The sequence below is a fragment of the Mustelus asterias genome, chromosome 15, assembly GCF_964213995.1.
Source record: "Mustelus asterias chromosome 15, sMusAst1.hap1.1, whole genome shotgun sequence".
In the NCBI taxonomy this organism is placed as follows: domain Eukaryota; kingdom Metazoa; phylum Chordata; class Chondrichthyes; order Carcharhiniformes; family Triakidae; genus Mustelus; species Mustelus asterias.
This window is the reverse complement of record NC_135815.1, coordinates 95,236,373-95,256,465: the sequence shown is the minus strand read 5'-3', so window position 1 is coordinate 95,256,465 and position 20,093 is coordinate 95,236,373. Positions and strand designations below refer to the sequence as shown.

Here is a 20,093-nt window from a genome sequence, read left to right as displayed (position 1 = left end):
AATGTCAAATTTATCCAGCACTCCCGTGATCCCACCTTCTGGAAGCTTCCTCCGGTCTTTCATACGGCTTTCCCTCTACTCTCAGAAAAGAGAGTTTTGGAACACCCGACCTCCACCATCCACAACTCCACGCTCTGTCCGACTGGACAAGCGACGTCCTTCCCGCTGGGTCTAACGTTCCGCGCCATCAGGACCGGAGGAATTGTTCCTGCGGCAGTGTATCCAGACCAGGGGGAATCAGGCAGGTTAGTGGAGGAGAGTGTCCCACTGGATACCACGCCCCACAACATGTGCGCAAACTAATCCCACTCTCACAGCAGCTTGAAGAGGCTGAGCGCCTGATGGCTGTTCCTCTCCAAAGCTGCCCTGGGCATCTCTGCCAACTTCATCCCCACGATTGGCACTCCCACCAGGGCTCTGTCTTTGGCAGCTAAAATGACAGCAGCCCTCAGAGTTTCGGCATCTGTACAATGGAGGCTGCCAGGAACAGCCCACACTGCCTCTAGTTTCCCAGGAGGTGAAGGAAATTCAACATGTCCTCTACGACTCTCACCAATTTTTACAGATGCACTATAAAGCATCCTTTAGGATATATCACTGCTCGGTATGGCTCCTGCTCTGACCAAGGCTGCAAGAAACTACAAACGTTTGTGAACGTAGCCCAGTCCATCACGCAAACCAACCTCCCATCCATTGACTCCGTCTACACTTCCCACTGCCTTGGAAAAGCAGCCAGGATAATCAAAGACGCTCACGCTCCCCGAACATTCTCTCTTCCACCTTCTTCCGTCGGGAAAAAGATACAAAAGTCTGAGGTCACGCACCAACCGACTCAAAAACAGCTTCTTCCCTGCTGCCATCAGACTTTTGAACGGATCTACCTTGCATTAAGCTGATCTTTCTCTGCACCCTAGCTATGACTGTAACACTACATTCTGCACCCTCTCCTTTCCTTCTCCCCTCTGTACTCTATGATTAATATGCTTTCGTCTGCATTGCGCTCAGGAAACAATAGTTTTCACTGTATCCCAATACCTATGACAATAATAAATCAATCAATCAATCAATGTAACGCATGCCCACTAACTTTGTGGGCACTGCTCCCAAACAACAGTGCCATCGACATCTACACCCATGGCTTCATTCCTCAAGGTACTATAATGGCATAAAGGTGACACATAGGATGCCAACTGAGCAGCAACTGGTATACATTCGGGTTCCGTACACCCGGGCATCAGGATCATCAATGTCCTGACACCTCGCTAAAAGCGCACAATTCTGTAGCATGTCTTCAGCAAGTTAACACACTTCAACATTCACGGCAAGGAGGGACAGTGGTTATCACTGCTGCTTCACAGCACCAGGGACCCTGGTTCGATTCCGGTCTTGGACGGCTGTCTGTGCGGAGTCTGCACGTTCTCCCCGTGTCTGCGTGGGTTTCCTCCGGGTGCTCCGGTTTCCTCCCACAGTCTGAACGACGTGCTGGTTAGGTGGATTGGCCATGCTAAATTGCCCCTTAGCGTCCCAAGAGGTGGAGGTTAGGGGGATTAGCCATGGGACATAAAGTTTTATTTATTAGTCACATGTAGGTTTACATCAACGCTGTAATGAAGTTACTGTAAAAATCCCCGAGTCGCCACACTCTGGCGCCTGTTCGGGTACACTGAGGGAGAATTTAGCATAGCATGGAATCTTTCAGACTGTGGGAGGAAACCAGAGCACCCGGAGGAAACCCACGCAGACACGGGGAGAATGTGCTGCACAGACAACAGTCCCATGGACTTGATTCCTCAATAAGAAGTTTAACAACAGCAGGTTAAAGTCCAACAGGTTTATTTGGTATCAAAAGCCACACAAGCCCAGACATAGATAAGCTGTGTTTACCCCAGTCCAATGCTGGCATCTCCTCAAGGCAGGCTCTGCATAGACAGTGACACAAGCCGGGAATTGAACCCAGGTCCCTGGTGCTGTGAGGCAACAGTGTTAACTACTGTGCCAGCGTGCCGACCCCACGTGTGGGGTCATGGGGATCGGGCCTGGGTAATATACCCTTCAAGGAGTCGGTGCAGACTCGATGGGCTGAATAGCCTCATTCTGCACTGTAGGGATCCTACGATCCTGTAAGTTACACCGGAATGACGCAAGATATATTTCAAGCAACTTACCCCCACCCCAGCAACCCTGTCAGCTGCTGGAACGACGGAGCTTTCCAGTAGAGCTAGGATATCAACAACGGCGCAATGGAACACAAGAGGAAATTTTACAGCCTGTGTCTAATTTTGTTACTGCCTTGCAGCAGGAGACAGCAACCACACAGCAAACGCCACCTGAATAGAAAGCAGGACATGTAAAATGATAGCATTATACATGCTGGGGAATATCCTATCCTTCTGCATTTGGGTGGATCCAGATATGCCCGGGAGGAGGAGCAGACTGCAATAAAGCCTACGCATCTGAATCGGGATATATATTGCAAATTAACTCAAGTCTGGCTCTGTTGGGTTCACAAATCTTTAGATCCTGCTGTAGACTTATACACAAAACCTAGACGGAAAACACAAACTCCAGCCGATGTGTGATGGCAAGGCAGAACTATTAATATAAATTTCGGCTCATAGACAATGACAGTTCTCCAGGGCCACTTCCTAACCTCGCACTGCTCGCTGTAGATACTGACACTGCACACAATCCTCTGACACCCAAGGCTGACAGGCGAGGCCTCCTTGTCAGGAGAGCAAGCTGTGGAAAGTTTTTAAATCGCGCAAGTTTCCGATGGCTTCGCCTCAGAACCTTCGACCGCACCGGTGCAGTCGTAGCAGAGAGCACCAGTGAACATAAAGTCTTAAAGTTTATTTATTAGTGTCACAAGTAAGGCTTACATTAACACCGCAATTAAGTCACTGTGAAAATCCCCTAGTCGCCACACTCCGGCGCCTGTTCGGGTACACTGAGGGAGAATTTAGCCTGGCCAATGCACCCTAACCGGCACATCTTTCGGACTGTGAGAGGAAACCGGAGCACCCGGAGGAAACCCACGCAGACACGGGGAGAACGTGCAGACTCCGCACAGACAGTGACCCAAGCCGGGAATCGAACCCGAGACCCCAGTGATGTGAGGCAGCAGTGCTAACCACTGTGCCACCATGCCGCCCCATATAACAGTACGCAGGACATCGACAGAAAATAAACTGAGAAAAGTGTAATTTAGGTTTTGCAACGATGGAGCTGCGACTGGCACAATAAAGAATAAAGAAAATTACAGCACAGGAACAGGCCCTTCGGCCCTCCATGTCTGCACTGACCATGCTGCCCGACTGAACTAAAACCTCCTACCCTTCCGGGGACCATATCCCTCTATTCCCATCCTATTCATCTATTTGTCAAGACGCCCCTTAAAAGTCACTATCGTATCTGCTTCCACTACCTCCCCCGGTAGCGAGTTCCAGGCACCCACCACCCTCTGCGTAAAAAATCTGCCTCGTACGCCTCCTTTAAATCTTGCCCCTCGCACCTTAAACCTATGCCACCTGGTAATTGACTCTTCCACCCTGGGAAAAAGCTTCTATCCACTCTGTCCATGCCCCTCATAATCTTGTAGACTTCTATCAGGTCTCCCCTCAACCTCCGTCGCTCCAGTGGGAACAAACCAAGTTTCTCCAACCTCTCCTCATAGCTAATGTCCTCCATACCAGGCAACATCCTGGTAAATCATTTCTGTACCCGCTCCATAGCCTCCTCATCCTTCTGGTAGTGTGGCGACCAGAATTGAACACTATATTCCACTATATGGAGAAGCCATATCTGTAAAAATCTAAAGATATGTCGTGGTCATGGGGCGCATAAAGAGGCCCTTCGGTCCATCGTTCTGTGCTGGTCATCAAGCACCTATCTATTCCAATTCCCCTTTTCCAGCACTTGGGTTCGTAGCCTTGTATGCTATGGCGTTTGGAGTCCTCATCTAAATGCTGCTTAAATGCGTGGCACAGTGGTTAGCACTGCTGCTTCACAGCACCAGGGACTTGGGTTCAATTCCTGGCTTGGGGGTCACTGTCTGTGCAGAGTCTGCATGTTAGAACATAGAACAGTACAGCACAGAACAGGCCCTTCGGCCCACGATGTTGTGCCGAGCTTTATCTGAAACCAAGATCAAGCTATCCCACTCCCTATCATCCTGGTGTGCTCCATGTGCCTATCCAATAACCGCTTACATGTTCCTAAAGTGTCTGACTCCACTATCACTGCAGGCAGTCCATTCCACACCCCAACCACTCTCTGCGTAAAGAACCTACCTCTGATATCCTTCCTATATCTCCCACCATGAACCTCCCCCGTTGCTGCGTGGGTTTCCTCTCCGGTAGCCTACTTGCGACAATAATAAATAAACTTAAAACTTAAATGTTGTGAGGGTTCCTGCTCTGTCACCCTTTCAGGCAGTGAGTTCCAGATTCCCACCCCCTCTGGGTGAAAAAGGTTTTTCCTCAAATCCCCTCTATTTGTCCTACCCTGTAACTTAGATCTATGCCCCTTGGTTACTGACCCCTCGACTAAGAGGATATGTTCCTTCTTATCCACCCCATCAGTGGCAGATGCAGTGAATCTTTCAACACCCAAGAAAGAATCAATGAGATGACCTTCTCATTTTGCCTTAAAAACCTTAACAATCCAAAATATAACCCACACGACTTGCTGTTTCAAAGGCTCCTTTACAAGACTGCAGATTAGGAGACAGTAAAAAAACCAGCAATATTGAAAAGCACACTTTTCACCGTGGACACTGCTCAATAACGTATCTAAGATTGGTCAGAGATTATCTAAAAACAGCTCGAAGTCAGAGAAAACTGAGCTGTAATGGGCAATTATACAAACAAAATGTTTCATCAGCATTATGCAAAACCCGCCAGTTGCAACATGCTCTCCCTATCTATTTCCCTTTGCAAGCAACAACTTATCGAAGTCTATATAAGATCAGGTGAAGAGCCAGTAAGAGTGTACGATAGATTTATGCCAAGGTGTTTCTCAGAAGGACGCCTGCGTGGAACAAGAGTTTTGATGTGGAGATGCCGGCGTTGGACTGGGGTAAACACAGTGAGAGTTTTAACAACACCAGGTTAAAGTCCAACAGGGTTATTTGGTAGCAAATACCATTGGCTTTCGGCGCGCTGCTCCTTCGTCAGATGGAGTGGAAATCCGCTCTCAAACAGGGCATACAGAGACACAAAATCAAGTTACAGAATACTGATTAGAATGCGAATCCCTACAGCCAGCCAGTTCTTAAAGATACAGACAATGTGAGTGGAGGAGTGGAAGAGTTTGCCAGGCTGGAATTACGGCTATAAGTGAAAGCAAAGATTTATCTACAGGTTCCCAGGGTTTCGCTCACAAGGAGAGAATGGATGCAGCTTTGATTATACTCACAACAACACCGCAAGTCAGAACCAGAGCAGGAGCCAATCCACAAGACCAAAATACAAGGCGCGAGGAACTCTTGTGGTTACACTAACAATGTACAAACTGCACAACAGGCTGCAATCTCCGCCTCAGGATAAATACCTCCCTTAATTTGTGCACAACAAACAAAGCGAGAGCCACCCCTGTACAGATCGTGGTGAACTATTGGACTGGAGCGCACTCTTATCCCACAAATCAGGATGTGTTCAGGAAATTTGGTCAGGATTTGCAGGTTGACTGTAATGCTCGCTCCCGAGCTAAATTGTTTGCGGGGGGGGGTGCTGAATTGTTTGGGGGGGGGGATTTATCGCAGGAGATGATATAGGGACAGGACAGCACCACGAAGACTCTGCTAGACAAACGACCCACAGTACATCCTTAACATTTATGCACCATCAGATAAAAAAAAAAGTTTTGAAAGACAAATGATTTGCAGCGTTCAACATATGTCCGAGGGCAAGTGGCCGTGCTTTAAATATTAATTCATCGCCGGTGCAGTTGTTTATCCTGGACACAAGATCTTGCTGTGAAACGACCTTCGGTTATGATTCACTGCACAAGTATGTCACATATATGTTAAAAATGAAAAGGAGAACGAGGCAGGAAGTGCAAGAGGAATTTGATCCTCCATGTCCCATTTAGTGACCCCACATTCGAAGGGGTGAACACTGGAGCTGTAGAAACGGGCATTGTAATTCCCCGGTTGTGCATCTTGTTCAACAGGGACGATGTAGAAAGGGTCGAGAGCTTCAAGTTTCTAGGTGTCCAGATCACCAACAACCTGTCCGGGTCCCCCCAAGCCGACACTATAGTTAAGAAAGCCCACCAACGCCTCTACTTTCTTAGAAGACTGAGGAAATTTGGCATGTCCGCTACAACTCTCACCAACTTTTACAGATGCACCATAGAAAGCATTCTTTCTGGCTGTATCACAGCTTGGTATGGTTCCTGCTCTGCCCAAGACCGCAAGGAACTACAAAAGGTCATGAATGTAGCCCAATCCATCACAAACCAACCTCCCATCCATTGACACTTCCCATTGCCTCAGGAAAGCAGCCAGCATAATTAAGGACCGCAAGTACCCCAGACATTCTCTTTTCCACCTTCTTCCGTCAGGAAAAAGATACAAAAATCTGAGGTCACATACCAACCAACTCAGACTTTTGAATGGACCTACCTTGCATTAAGGTGATCTTTTTCTCATCCTAGCTATGACTGTAACACTACATTCTGCACTCTCCCCTTTCCTTCTCTATGAACGGTATGCTTTGTCTGTATAGCGCGCAAGAAACAATACTTTTCACTGTATAGTAATACACGTGACAATAATAAATCAAATCAAATCAAGACTGATCAGCTCACTGGTTGGGACCTTTGGATATTTGGTCAGTCAATCTTGCAGTGGAAGTGGGGGGAAGGCAAACTGCAAAGGGACGAGCCAGGGATGGCCAAGGCCAATGTTACTTTGGTGGAACGAGAGTTGGCAAATCAGTTGTTGCTGTTATGTAAAACCTTGGTTAGGCCGCATTTGGAGTATTGCATGCAGTTCTGGTCACCACACTACCAGAAGGATGCGGAAGCTTTGGAGAGAGTGCAAAGAAGGTTCACCAGGACGTTGCCTGGTCTCGAGGGTGTTGGCTATGAGGAGAGGTTGAATAAACTCGGATTGTTTTCACTGGAAAGACGGAGGCTGAGGGGAGACCTGATAGAGGTTCACAAAATCATGAGAGGCATAGGCAGGGTGGATAATCAGAGGTTTTTTCCCCAGGGTGGAAGTGTCAATTACAAGGGGGCACAGGTTCAAGGTGAGAGGGGAAAAGTTTAAGGGCGATGCGTGGGGCAAGTTTTTCATGCAGAGAGTGGTGGGTGCCTGGAACTCGCTGCCAGAGGAGGTGGTGGAAACAGGCACATTAGCAACATTTAAGAGGCATCTGGATGGGTGCATGAATAGGGAGGGAATAGAGGGACATGGTCCGAATAAGGGCAGATAGTTTTTTACAGTTCAGTTAGGGCATCATGATCGGCACGGGCTTGGAGGGCTGAAGGGCCTGTTCCTGTGCTGTACTGTTCTTTGTTCTTTGAAAAAGGAAGGGTGACACAATGGCACAGTGGTTAGCACTGCTGCCTCCCTGCGCCAGTTCAATTCCAGCTAGGGTCACTGTCTGTATGGAGTTTGCACATTCTCCCTGTGTCTGCGTGGGTTTCCTCCGGGTGCTCCGGTTTCCTCCCACAGTAAAAGATGTGCGGGTTAGGTTGATTGGCCATGCTAAATTAACCCTCGTGTCAGGTATTATTAGCAGAGTAAATATGTGGGGTTACGGGAATAGAGCCTGGTGGGATTGTGGTTGGTGCAGACTTGAAGGGCAGAATGGCCTCCTTCTGCACTGCAGGGATTCTATGAAAAACCAAGAATGCTGGAAAATCTCAGCAGGTTTGACAGCATCTGTGGAGAGAGAATAAAGCCATTTAAGCCACCTCCTCTGGCAGTGCGTTCCAGGCACCCACCACTTTGTGCGTGAAAAACCTCCCCCGCACATCTCCCTTAAACGTTCCCCCTCTCACCTTGAACCTGTGCCCCCTTGTAATTGACACTTCCCCCCTGGGAACAAGCCTCTGACTGTCCACTCTGTCCGTGCTTCTCATAATTCGAATCTGGTTGACCCTTTGTCAGAGCTCTGATGGAACCTGGAAGACCAAGACTGCCTTGAAGAGTGCTCTTCAGGTCCTGGAACCAACGTTGTGACTCTGACTTACACCGTCAAGCCAACTAACTGTTTCCACTTCAACACCTCTGGCAGAGACAGATTATGATCCAAATTTCTTACGGACAACCTCAGGATTCTCACCATCACAAACACGCCAAATAGGGTTTAATTTCCCAGCCAATGTTTTTCAGGTTACTGCTTTTAAATTCCCCAATCCTAAACGTGTTCAACTCCAGGTATCGAGCACAAGGCTCTGACAGAACATGGCAGCACAGAACAAGAAAACAATCAGTTTCCTCATGTATATACCAACTGCCCAGTAGAACATAGCTCTGTGATACAGGCAGTTGACATTTATTCCAGGGAGTCATTCAATGGGTCAGCCAACATTTGAGTCAATGGTTCAAACGTGACCTTTCCACCCATTGTTGCAAATGGCCACCTTACGGGATGAGTAATTTAATTCCAATATCCCAGCCAGGCTGTGAAAAAACTGCAACTCAGGGAGCATGAATTTAAGTTTAAGTTTATTTATCCATGTCACAAGTAGGCTTACATTAACACTGCAATGAAGTTACTGTGAAAATCCTCTAGTCGCCACACTCAGGCGCCTGTTTGGGTACACAGAGGGAGAATTTAGCGTGGCCAATCCACCGAACCAGACTGTTGGAGCGAAACCGGAACACCCGGAGGAAACCCACGCAAACACGGGAGAGAATGTGCAGACTCCACACTGACAGTGACCCAAGGCGAGAATCAAAGCCGGGTCCCTGGCGCTGTGAGGCAGCAGTGCGACTGTGCCACCCCCATAGTGGAGCATTTCAGAGCAGCCACGGTGGCGGGGAGCAGGGGGCGGTTGGGGGAATTGGGTGGGGGTAAACGTGTCAGATTCCCGACACTGGGAAAACTGTCTTATTCAGGGGCAGGAAGGGCCTGATACGGGAATCCAGACCGTTGGTGTCGGGATGTCAGTTGCTCTGATCCATGGAGACAATTCTCCCGGAACCCACAGAAATTTAATGGTGGATCAGGAATTTGATAGGAATTGCAGAGGTGCCCATGGCCCCTGAAGCACAGAGCAAGAACAAAGAACAGTACAGCACAGAAACAGGCCCTTCGGCCTAACAAGTCTGTGCCGACACAGATGCCTCTCTAATCTAATATTTTCTTGCCTCTAAGTGGTCCATATCCCTCTACTCCCTGCCTAGTAGACCATAAGACATAGGAGCAAAGTTAGGCCATTTGGCCCACCGGGTCTGCTCCGCCTTTCAATCATGGCTGATATGTTTCTCATCCCCATTCTCCTGCCTTTTCCCCATAACCCCTGATCCCCTTATTAATCAAGAACCTATCTATCTCTGTCTTAAAGACACTCAATGACCTGGCCTCCACAGCCTTCTGCAGCAAAGAGTTCCACAGATTCGCCACTTTCTGGCTGAAGAAATTCCTCCTCATCTCTGTTTTAACCTGAGTTTGTGCCCCCTGGTTCTAGTTTTTCCTACTGGTGGAAACACCCTCTCCACGTCCACTCTACCCAGGCCTTGCAGTATCCTCTAAGTTTCAGTAAGATTTCCCCTCATCCTTCTAAACTCCAATGAGTACGGACCCAGAGTCCTCAACCGTTCCTCATACGACAAGCTCTTCATTCCAGGGATCATTCTTGTCAACCTCCTCTGGACCCTCACCAAGGCCAGCACATCCTTCCTTAGATATGTTATATTCCTGTATCCATCAAGATGCCTCTTGAATGTTGTTATTGTTGGGTTCGCCTTTCGGCTCATGGGAGTTTGGGTTGTTCCTCGATACTCAGTGCCCAATCAAAATACCTGGCATGAGGAACGGTAGATTGGGGGTATGGAAGCCAGTTCCCCATCCCCTCTTACACTGACACCCACCCCCACTCACCAGCGACAATCCTCCCCACAATCCCTGGCCCACTGTGTCCAGGCCTCCAGTGTTGATCTCTGGTCAAGGCCTCATAGCATCACTGGCAGCCACCACTCCCGGTGGCATGTTGGCACTGGAGAGCCTCGGGCCTGCTTGGCTGGCAGCTCTCGGGGCGGGACTCCTACCTTCTGAGGTCATTGGTCTCACGGGAGGCCCAACGTTGGTCAATTAAGTGCCCGAGTGCTCTTCAAATCGCCTCAGGCAGGGCTCCAGTACAGACAATGGGCTTCCACTGCTTCTCCAATCATCGAGGTTGGGGCGGGGGGGGAGAGAAAGAGAGAGAGAATGAAGTAGAGAGAGACAGACAGACAGAGTGAGAGAGCAAGAAAAGAAGAGGGAGAGAGAAGAGGGAGAGAGCAGAGAGAGAGGCAGAGAGAGCGCGAGAGAGCGAGAGAGGCAGACAGAGAGCGAGAGAGAGAGCGAGTGAGAGAGCGAGAGAGGCAGAGAGAGAAGAGTGAGGCAGATAGAGACAGACAGAGAAAGAGAGAGAGGAGCAAAGAGAAAGAGAGAGAGAGAGAAAGAGAGAGAGAGGGGCAGAGAGAGAGAGCGGCAGAGAGAGGCAGAGAGAAAGAGGCAGAGAGAGAGAGAGGCTGAGAGAGAGAGGGGCAGAGAGAGAGAGAGAGGGGCAGAGAGTGAGAGAGGCAGAGGGAGAGAGAGAAAGAGAGAGAGAGAGCAAAAGTGGGAGAGAGAGAAAGAGAGGCAGAGAGAGAGGGACAGACACAGAGAAAGAAAGAGAAGCAGAGAAAAAAAGCAGAGACAGAGGCAGAGACAAAGAGATAAAAAGAGAGATAGAGAGAGATAAAAAGAGACAAAGATAAAAAGGGGCAGAGAGAGAGAGACAGACAGAGAGAGAGAAAGAAAGAGAGAGAGAGACAGACAGATGAAGAGAGAGAGAGAGAGACATTGAGAGACAGATAGAGAGAGAGACAAAGAAAGCGAGAGAGAAGCAGACAGAGGCAGAGATAGAGAGAGAGATAAAAAGAGACAGAGAGAAACAGAGAGAGACAGACAGACAGAGAGGGAGAGAGGCTCGCATCGCTAGAACTAAATTCTTTCCATTTATTCTGAAATCAGGCTGCTTGTGAAGTTGATGGGTTTATTCCACAATGATACGTCCGGGAATATGATGGTCGAGAATGAGTTACCGTCAGCCCGATCAACGGACGACCGACAGATTTCACTGCTCACTTTATATCACACATTCCAACAGGCAATTAAAATCCAGAAGATAAATAGGGCGAGGCTGTTTCCCTCAACTAGGGAGTCGTGAACACGGAATCACAGTCTCAGAATAAGTGTTTGGTCATCTCGGACTGAGATGAGGAGAAGGGTTTTGACTCGAAGGTTTATAAACCTGTGGGATTGACTCCAGGGGGATTCTCAGTCCTCGAGTGCAGTCAAGAGTTAGATTTATAGGTTGTTGAATACCAAGGAAAGCAGGATTGGACAGGAAGATGTAGCACTGGTAGAGGATCAGCCATTATCTTACCGACCACATTCCCACCCAGGCCCTATCCCCGTAACCCCACATATTTACACTAGCTAGTCCCCCTGATGCTAAGGGACAATTTAGCACGGCCAATCCACCTAACCCGCACATCTTTGGACTGTGGGAGGAAACCGGAGCAGCCGGAGGAAACCCACGCAGACATGGGGAGAATGTGCAAACTCCACACAGACAGTGACCCAGGGCTGGAATTGAACTCGTGTCCCTGGCGCTGTGAGGCAGCAGTGCCGTGAGCCACCATGCCCCCTAAATGATAAGGTCGGATCCGAGGGCCAAAATGGACGACTCCTGATCCATATGTTTGTGCTGTTATATGAGTATTAATTTAGAACTATTAAAATGGGAATTAAATTAATTCATGATTACGGCTCAGCGACTAAAACGAGTTCTAAATGCAACTGGAGGTTAGAGCAGCTTTGCAAAACATACTCAGGGCAGGATCAATAAAAATCACTCCACATCTATTATAAAAACAATCCTTTCACTTGTGAAAATGAACACAGTATTGACAAAACTCAATGCTTTGCGTGGCAAGCCCACACTTGCCCCAACACCTATTAATCTCCATCAGTACCTCATATATTGCAAAAATAATTCAAAGAAAATAATGCATAAATTAACACAAAAAGCTGCATATTCCTGAAAATACACCAATAAAATAAAATCACAAATAAGTTTATTTAATAGTCACAAGTAGGCTTACATTAACACTGCAGTGAAGCTACTGTGAAAATCCCCTCGTCGCCACACTCCGGGTACTCTGTCTACACTTCCCGTTGCCTTGGCAAAGCAGCAGCATAATTAAGGACCCCACGCACCCCGGACATTCTCTCTTCCACCTTCTTCCTTCGGGAAAAAGATACAAAAGTCTGAGGTCACGTACCAACCAGCTCAAGAACAGCTTCTTCTCTGCTGCCGTCAGACTTTTGAATGGACCCACCTCGCATTAAGCTGATCTTTCTCTACACCCCAGCTATGACTGTAACACTACATTCTGCACTCTCTCCTTTCCTTCTCTATGAACGGTATGCTCTGTCTGTATAGCGCGCAAGAAACAATACTGTTCACTGTATACTAATACATGTGACAATAATAAATCAAATCAAATCAAAATCACTGAAGAAGAACTTAGCATGGCCACGCACCAAACCAGCACTTCTTTCAGAATTCCGACTGCATCAGGATTTTCTGACTATGGAAAAATAGAATAGAACTGAATCATAGAATCCCTACAGTGCAGAAGGAGGACATTCGGCCCATCGAGCCTGGACCGACAACAATCCCACCCAGGCCCTATCCCGAACCCCACATATTTACCCTGAACTAAGGGGCAATTTAGCATGGCCAATCCTCCTAAACTGCACATCTTTGCACTGTGGGAGGAAACTGGAGCACCCGGAGGAAACCCACACAGACACGGGGAGAATGTGCCGACTCTGCACAGACAGTGACCCGAGGCTGGGGTCAAACCCAGGTCCCTGGCGCTGTGAGGCAGCAGTGCTAACCACTGTGCCACCCCTTAACAATTACATTACTGGCTCCGATCTGACATATCCCTCAGCTTTAATCTCAGCTGGATGCAGTTCTCTTTTTTTTAGGAAAGGTACAGTTCATGATTTTATTAAAATAATAAAGGGCACTGCAATGTTACATAACAAAGAGGATTGCAAAGCTGTTTAAATTAGGCTCCTGGCAAGTGAAGCAGACTTGAAAGGGTTTCTAATGAAACCTTTGCACCATTTTCCTCCCCCGCAGATGCTGCCTGACATCTTGTCAAAAACATTACTGCTGTTTGAATATCTATAAAAGACGGCTGCTGAGTCTCCACACATCAAACACTGGTAACATCGCCGGGCACTGCGGGGTGGGGTAACCACCTGCACTCTCACTGAGACGCTTAGCGCGGGGGTAATTAGTCACGCACTGCAAGCTCTGAGAGCAAGTGAGAGAGCGCGAGAGAATAGAGGGAGTGAGTGAATGAGGGAGGGAATGATAGAGCAAGAGAAGAGAGGGAGCGAGGGAATAGAGGGAGCGAGGGAATAGAGGGAGCGAGGGAATGAGGGAGCGAGGAAATAGAGGGAGCGAGGGAATAGAGGGAGCGAGGGAACGAGGGAGCGAGGGAATGAGGGAGCGAGGGAACGAGGGAGCGAGGGAACGAGGGAACGAGGGGGCGAGGGAACGAGGGAGCGAGGGAAGAGGGGGCGAGGGAAGATGGGGCGAGGGAAGATGGGGCGAGGAAAGATGGGGCGAGGAAAGATGGGGCGAGGGAAGATGGGGTGAGGGAAGATGGGGCGAGGGAAGATGGGGCGAGAGATGAGGGAGCGAGGGGTGAGGGAGCTAGGGATGAGGGAGTGAGGGAAGAAGGAGTGAGGGAAGAAGGAGTGAGGGAAGAAGGAGTGAGGAAAGAAGGAGTGAGGGAAGAAGGAGTGAGGAAAGAAGGAGCGAGGGAAGGGGGAGCAAGGGAAGAGGGGGAGCGAAGGGAGAAGGTGCGAGGGGAAGAGGGGGAGTGAGGGAAAGGGGGGGCGAGGGGTAGAGGGGGAGCGAGGGGAAGAGGTGGAGCAAGGGAAAGGGGGAGCAAGGGTAGAGGGGGAGCGAGGGGAAGAGGGGAGGGAGGGGAAGGGGGAGCGAGGGGTAGGGGGAGCGAGGGGTAGGGGGAGCGAGGGGAAGGGGGAGCGAGGGGAAGGTGGAGCGAGGGGAAGGGGGAGCGAGGGGGAGCGAGGGGAAGGGGAGTGAGGGGAAGGGGAGCGAGGGGAAGGGGGAGCGAGGGGTAAGGGGAGCGCGGGGAAGGGGGAGCGAGGGGAAGGGGAGCGAGGGGTAAGGGGAGCGAGGGGTAGGGGGAGCGAGGGGAAGGGGGAGAGAGGGGAAGGTGGAGCGAGGGGAAGGGGGAGCGAGGGGAAGGGGGAGCGAGGGGAAGGGGGAGCGAGGGGAAGGGGGAGCGAGGGAAGAGATGAGAGAGTGAGGTAAGAGGGGGAGTGAGGGAGTGAGGGAATGAGAGAAGAGTGCAAGTAAAGAGAGAGTGAGAAAAAACGATGAGAAAGGGAGAGAGCAAGAGAGAGAAAGCGTGACTGTGAGAGAGTGAGAGCAGACGAAAGTGTGAGAAGAGTGAGTGAGAGAGGTAAGAAGAGCGTGTGAGAGCAATAGAGAGGGTGAGAGAGTGAGAGAGCACAGGATGATGAGAGAGCGACAATGCAAGCGGGCGAGAGATACCCACAAACACAAACAACTATCCACAGGATTGAAATGAACTGGCTACGCTGTGTGCCTGCAGTAACGGGCCCGATAACACCTCCAGTCTGATCCAGGGCCAGAGCCGGAGCTCAGATTGGATTCAGCAAGAATAATCTGTGTGTACAAACTTCATTCCAAATAACTAACCCATTGCTGCATCTGGAACACCATGGAATTGTTTGGAGAAGAATACAGAACTGCACGCACCGCACCTTCCCACACTGGGAACAGAATCAGAGTGTCTCTGCCATCACGAAGGCTGACGTTTTAGGGGGATAAATATATTTCCGCGATTTTGGGTGGGATCTCGAGCCCACTCTCTGCGGGAACACGGGCGGGGGCTCGTGATCCAGCGGAAGGGGGAAATCGCCATGGCGACGCGATCACATTCACACTCACAGTGGCATGAACCGGACTTTAATGCATTTAAACAATAAACATGTTCTTACCCACCGCCCCCTCCCCGACACTGCGCCCGAGGTGTACTTTCAAACCTCGCTGCAGGGGCACAGTTTACAACAGGTTTCACCCAGACGTGAACCTGTCGTGGGGGGAATCCCCTCGCCCCCCCCTCTCCCCGGGGAGAGAGGGACATGGCCAGGCAATAGCCTCGCAATGCCCCCTGGCACAGTGTGGGCCCCATGCATGGACAAGGGAGCTGGGGATGCCAGCGATGGCTGCGTTGGGTGGGTGGCGGGCTGGGGATCGGGGGTGGGGGGTGCTCTGAAGCTGGCGATGTTCGGGGACAAGGGTGGGGTGTGTGGGTGCCGGCATTGACTGTTTGGGGAGTAGGGTTGGATGCTGGCCCTGATTGCTTTTGTGCGAGGGGCTGGCCTGAGACCTCCGCGGTCGTGTGGGGTCATTGGAGGTTATTTTGTGTCTGATCGGGGCACCCTGTAACCATGGCAGCCCGACGTCACTGCAGCCGGGCCTGGCCGGTGTGTTTAGGCCCAATCGTTTGGGAAAAGGGGTGTCTCAGAGTTCGGAAAAATGCTGGAAAATCTCAGCAGTCTGACAGCTTCTGTGGAGAGAGAATAGACCCAATATTGAGAGTCTGGATGACCTTTTTTTGAAAAAAAAAATACTCGTGATTAAAATTCAAGTTCAGAAGTCAGGTTTATGACTGGAAGCATCTTCCTGCAAACAAGAGAAACTGCAGGAAAAATCATGGAGAAAGGAGGAGACCACCTGGAGCCCGTCCCAGGATTCAGAGATTCATTGCACAGATTCAGTGCTGACTCGATGGGCCGAATGACCTCTGCACCATAGGGATTCTCTGATTCATGGATATCGTGGCCTAACTGAAACCAGACTTTTCCCCACATCCCTTCAGGTAATTAAACTCCGAAGTCTTCTCCAAGATGCCAAAGACACCTCAGTTTACTTTTTATGGTAAACTGATCGTTATTTTGGTTATTTTTAGGGACAAATACTTTTTACCAAAATGCATCATGTTTGGGTGGCAAGGTGGCAGTGGTTAGCACTGTTCCCTCACAGCTCCAGGGACCCGGGTTCAATTCCAGCCTCGGGTCACTGTCGGTGCAGAGTCTGCATGTTCTCCCCGTGTCTGCGTGGGTTTCCTCCGGGTGCTCCAGTTTCCACCCACAATCTGAAAGATGTGCGGGTTAGGTGGATTGGCCATGCTAAATTGGCCCTTAGTGTCCCAAGATGCGTAGGTTAGGTGGATTGGCCACGGCGAATGTGCAGTGTTACGGGGATAGGGTCTGGTTAAGTCATTCTGTCAGAGAGTCGGTGCAAAGTCGATGGGCTGAATGGCCTCCTTCTGCATTGAAGGGATTCTATAATTCGATCTGGTCTGCTTTTAGCTACACATTGAATAGAGCTTCATATTTGGAATTATGGCTCTTCGAAAAGCACCTGACCACAAACTTTAATAATTAAGCAGCTTAGGGGAGAGAGCGGCGGGGGAAGAGAGCGGCGGGGGGAGAGAGCGGCGGGGGGCAGCGAGCGAGGGGGGCAGCGAGCGAGGGGGGCAGCGAGCGAGGGGGGCAGCGAGCGAGGGGAGAGAGAGCGAGGGGAGAGAGAGCAAGGGGGGCAGCGAGCGAGGGGGGCAGCGAGCGAGGGGGGCAGCGAGCGAGGGGAGAGAGAGCGAGGGGAGAGAGAGCGAGGGGGGGAAGAGCATGAGAGAGTGGGACGGGGGGAGAGTGAGGAAATAATCTTGCAAAATTATTACATTACCGATTACTTTGCTTAATTCGTACTGTGCCTACAATATCACGCGACATGTGGCAAACAGGTGCAATCTTCTCCAAGGCAGTGGAAGTACCATGTGTAGCAGTAAATCAAAATAGAAGCTTCTGTCTCCAATCGGTACTTCCCTCTGGAAACTGGGGCAGGAGCGCCGAAATTCAAATGTACAAATAAGGGTGACCTTTCCACAATGAGACCGTCATTGAAAATGTCTGGCAGCCGCAGCCACACTGTCTGCCAAGATCACTTTAATAACTATAAAAGATTCTCAGGACAATTCTGACCCAAAGAAATGGAAAATGAGGAGGTGGAACGACAGGAATGCTTCCTGAACATTAAAGAGGACCGTGCACTGCAGACTGCGAATTTGCCATTAAAATGGATAAACTCACTGGAGATCACTTGTAAATAACACAGTGGTATTCTGGGAAGAGGCAATTAACGATCGCGTATCAGCACTTCTTGAGTCCTTAATGCCACCATTAAAAATCCCTTAGTCCAGTGACCATGACATCTTTGTCAAGCTCTCCTGAACTCTGACCCATCCCTGACGTTCCATTCTGCACCTCCTCCTCCACCTCTTCTCCAACTATACAATCCCTCGCAATCCAAACCCTCTTCAGTTCCGAAGAAGTCATCTTGGACTCGAAACATTAACTCTGTTTCTCCCTCCACAGATGCTTCCAGACCCACTGGGCTTTTAGGGGCGGCGCAGTGGTTAGCACTGCTGCCTCACAGCGCCAGGGACCCAGGTTCGATTCCCGGCTTGGGTCACCGTCTGTGCGGAGTTTGCACATTCTCCCCATCTCTGCATGGGTTTCCTCCGAGTGCTCTGGTTTCCTCCCACAGTCCAAAGATAGGTAGATTGGCCATGCTATATTGCCTTTAGTGTCAGGGGGACTAGCTGGGGTAAATACATGGGGTTATGGGGATAGGACCTGGGTGGGATTGTGGTCGGTGCAGACTCGATGGGCTGAATGGCCTCCTTCTGCACTGTAGGATTCTATGGGTTTATCCAGCGTTTGCCATTCTGATTAACTGCAGTCATGCAGAGAGGAAGCAATCGTTCTTTGTTAAAAGGTCCCCATTTTTCTCGCTCGATCTCTTACTGGAGGTCTCAGCCCAGTAGGTGTTAAAAATCCCTTATCCAAGACTCATTCTTAACTCAAACGACTAGCTCATTGCTCCAGTCAAGTTTGACCAGGCCACCAGCATCCGATCATGGACACTGCCAGCAGTAATCTCTGGCTTTGCGGCAAAAGCTGAAATGTTGAAAGATCCTTCTATTTTCCAACATTAGCTCTGTGATACACATTACACATTCATATATATTTATATATATGGTTAGCACTGCCACCTCACAGCTCCAGGGACCCAGGTTCAATTCCAGCCTCGGGTCACTGTCTGTGTGGAGTTTGCACCTTCTCCCCGTGTCTGCGTGGGTCTCCTCCGGGTGCTCCGGTTTCCTCCCACACTCCTAAAAGGTGTGCGGGTTAGGTGCATTGGCTGTGCTAAATTGCCCCTTAGTGTCAGGGGGACCAGCTAGAGTAAATGCATGGGGTTATGGGGATAGGGCCTGGGTAGGATTGTGGGCTCGATGGGCTGAATGGCCTCCTCCGGAGGTTCCGGCTTCCTCCCCTTCGGGCAGGAACAAGTGTTTGTTCAGTAATTTGCACCTTGTTAACTGCATTTTCCTTCCGCCGTGTGATCATTTCTAACTGGAGTCAGTTTACTCTGTGCACTATTCTGGCAGCTTTGCAATAAAGTACAGTGAGTGAGCAGTGCCTCGTTAATATCTTGTCCTCTCAGAGTGGTACGCGGTTACAGTTTACAGTACTGACCGCAGTAGCAATTAAAGTTACCAGTGCCAGACACATCTTCCCTTCCCTGTCACAATTTAGAAGATTCCGGTCCCTCTGTGACACCCTGGCCCATTCCTCATCACCCCTCACACTTGGTTCCCTTTCTCGACAAAGGCAGGAATAGTAACGCCTGTCCACTCACCTCACCGTCCAAGGCCCCAGACACTCATCGCAGGTGAGGTAGCAGTTTTAATGCTTCCTTCAATGTAACCTTCTGTCTTTGCTGCTCACTCTGCAGTCTCATAGAATGACGGAACCCCAAAAGTGCAGATGGAAGCCATTCGGCCCATCAAGTCTACACCAACTCTGACCGAGTATCTTACTCACAGAATCATATAATCCTACAGCGCAGAAGGAGGCCATTCAGCCTATCGAGTCTGCACTGACCACAATCCCACCCGGGCCCTATCCCCATAACTCCAGTTATTTACCCCCTGACACAAAGGGTCAATTTAACATGGCCAATCCACCTGACCTGCGCATCTTTGGACTGTGGGAGGAAACCGGAGGACCCGAAGGAAACCCACGCAGACACGGGGAGAAAGTGCAAACTCCACACAGACAGTGACCCAATCCGGGAATCGAAACCGGGTCCCCGACGCTGTGCCACCCTCCCCCACCCTATCCCTGTAACTCCTCATATTTTTACCGTAAGAGTCCAAAGATCTGCATTGGTCATTGCTAAATTGCCACTTTGTGTCAGGGGGACTAGCAGGGTAAATAGGTGGGGTTACGGGGTTAGGGGCTGGGAGGGATTGTGGTCGGTGAGACTCGATGGACCGAATGGCCTCTTTCTGCACTGCATGGATTCTCTGATTCTGATGATTCTTAATGGGCGGCACGGTAGCGCAGTGGTTAGCACTGCTGCTTCACAGCTCCAGGGTCCTGGGTTCGATTCCCGGCTCGGGTCACTGTCTGTGTGGAGTTTGCACGTTCTCCTCGTGTCTGCGTGGGTTTCCTCCGGGTGCTCCGGTTTCCTTCCACAGTCCAAGGATGTGTGGGTTAAGTTGATTGGCCAGGTTAAAAATTGCCCCTTAGAATCCTAAAATGCGTAGGTTAGAGGGATTAGCGGGTAAATATGTGTGGGTAGGGCCTGGGTGGGATTGCGGTCGGTGCAGACTCGATGGGCCGAATGGCCTCCTTCTGCACTGTAGGGTTTCTATGATTTCTATGATGCACAATTTC

At 50.0% G+C, this 20,093-nt stretch overlaps 1 protein-coding gene across 6 annotated transcripts in view; it reads right to left on the bottom strand.

Annotated features, from left to right (window-relative positions):
• Positions 1 to 20,093, bottom strand: part of plcb4a (phospholipase C, beta 4a) — a 510,936-nt gene that overhangs the window by 287,864 nt on the left and 202,979 nt on the right. Inside the window, exon 1 of one of the 6 annotated variants that reach the window (XM_078230352.1) lies at positions 2,166 to 2,294. The exons of the other annotated variants lie outside the window; for them this stretch is intronic. The gene's annotated coding sequence lies outside the window, so the exon portion shown is untranslated. Of the gene's footprint in view, positions 1 to 2,165; positions 2,295 to 20,093 lie in introns of those variants that run through there. 6 annotated transcript variants of the gene reach the window in all.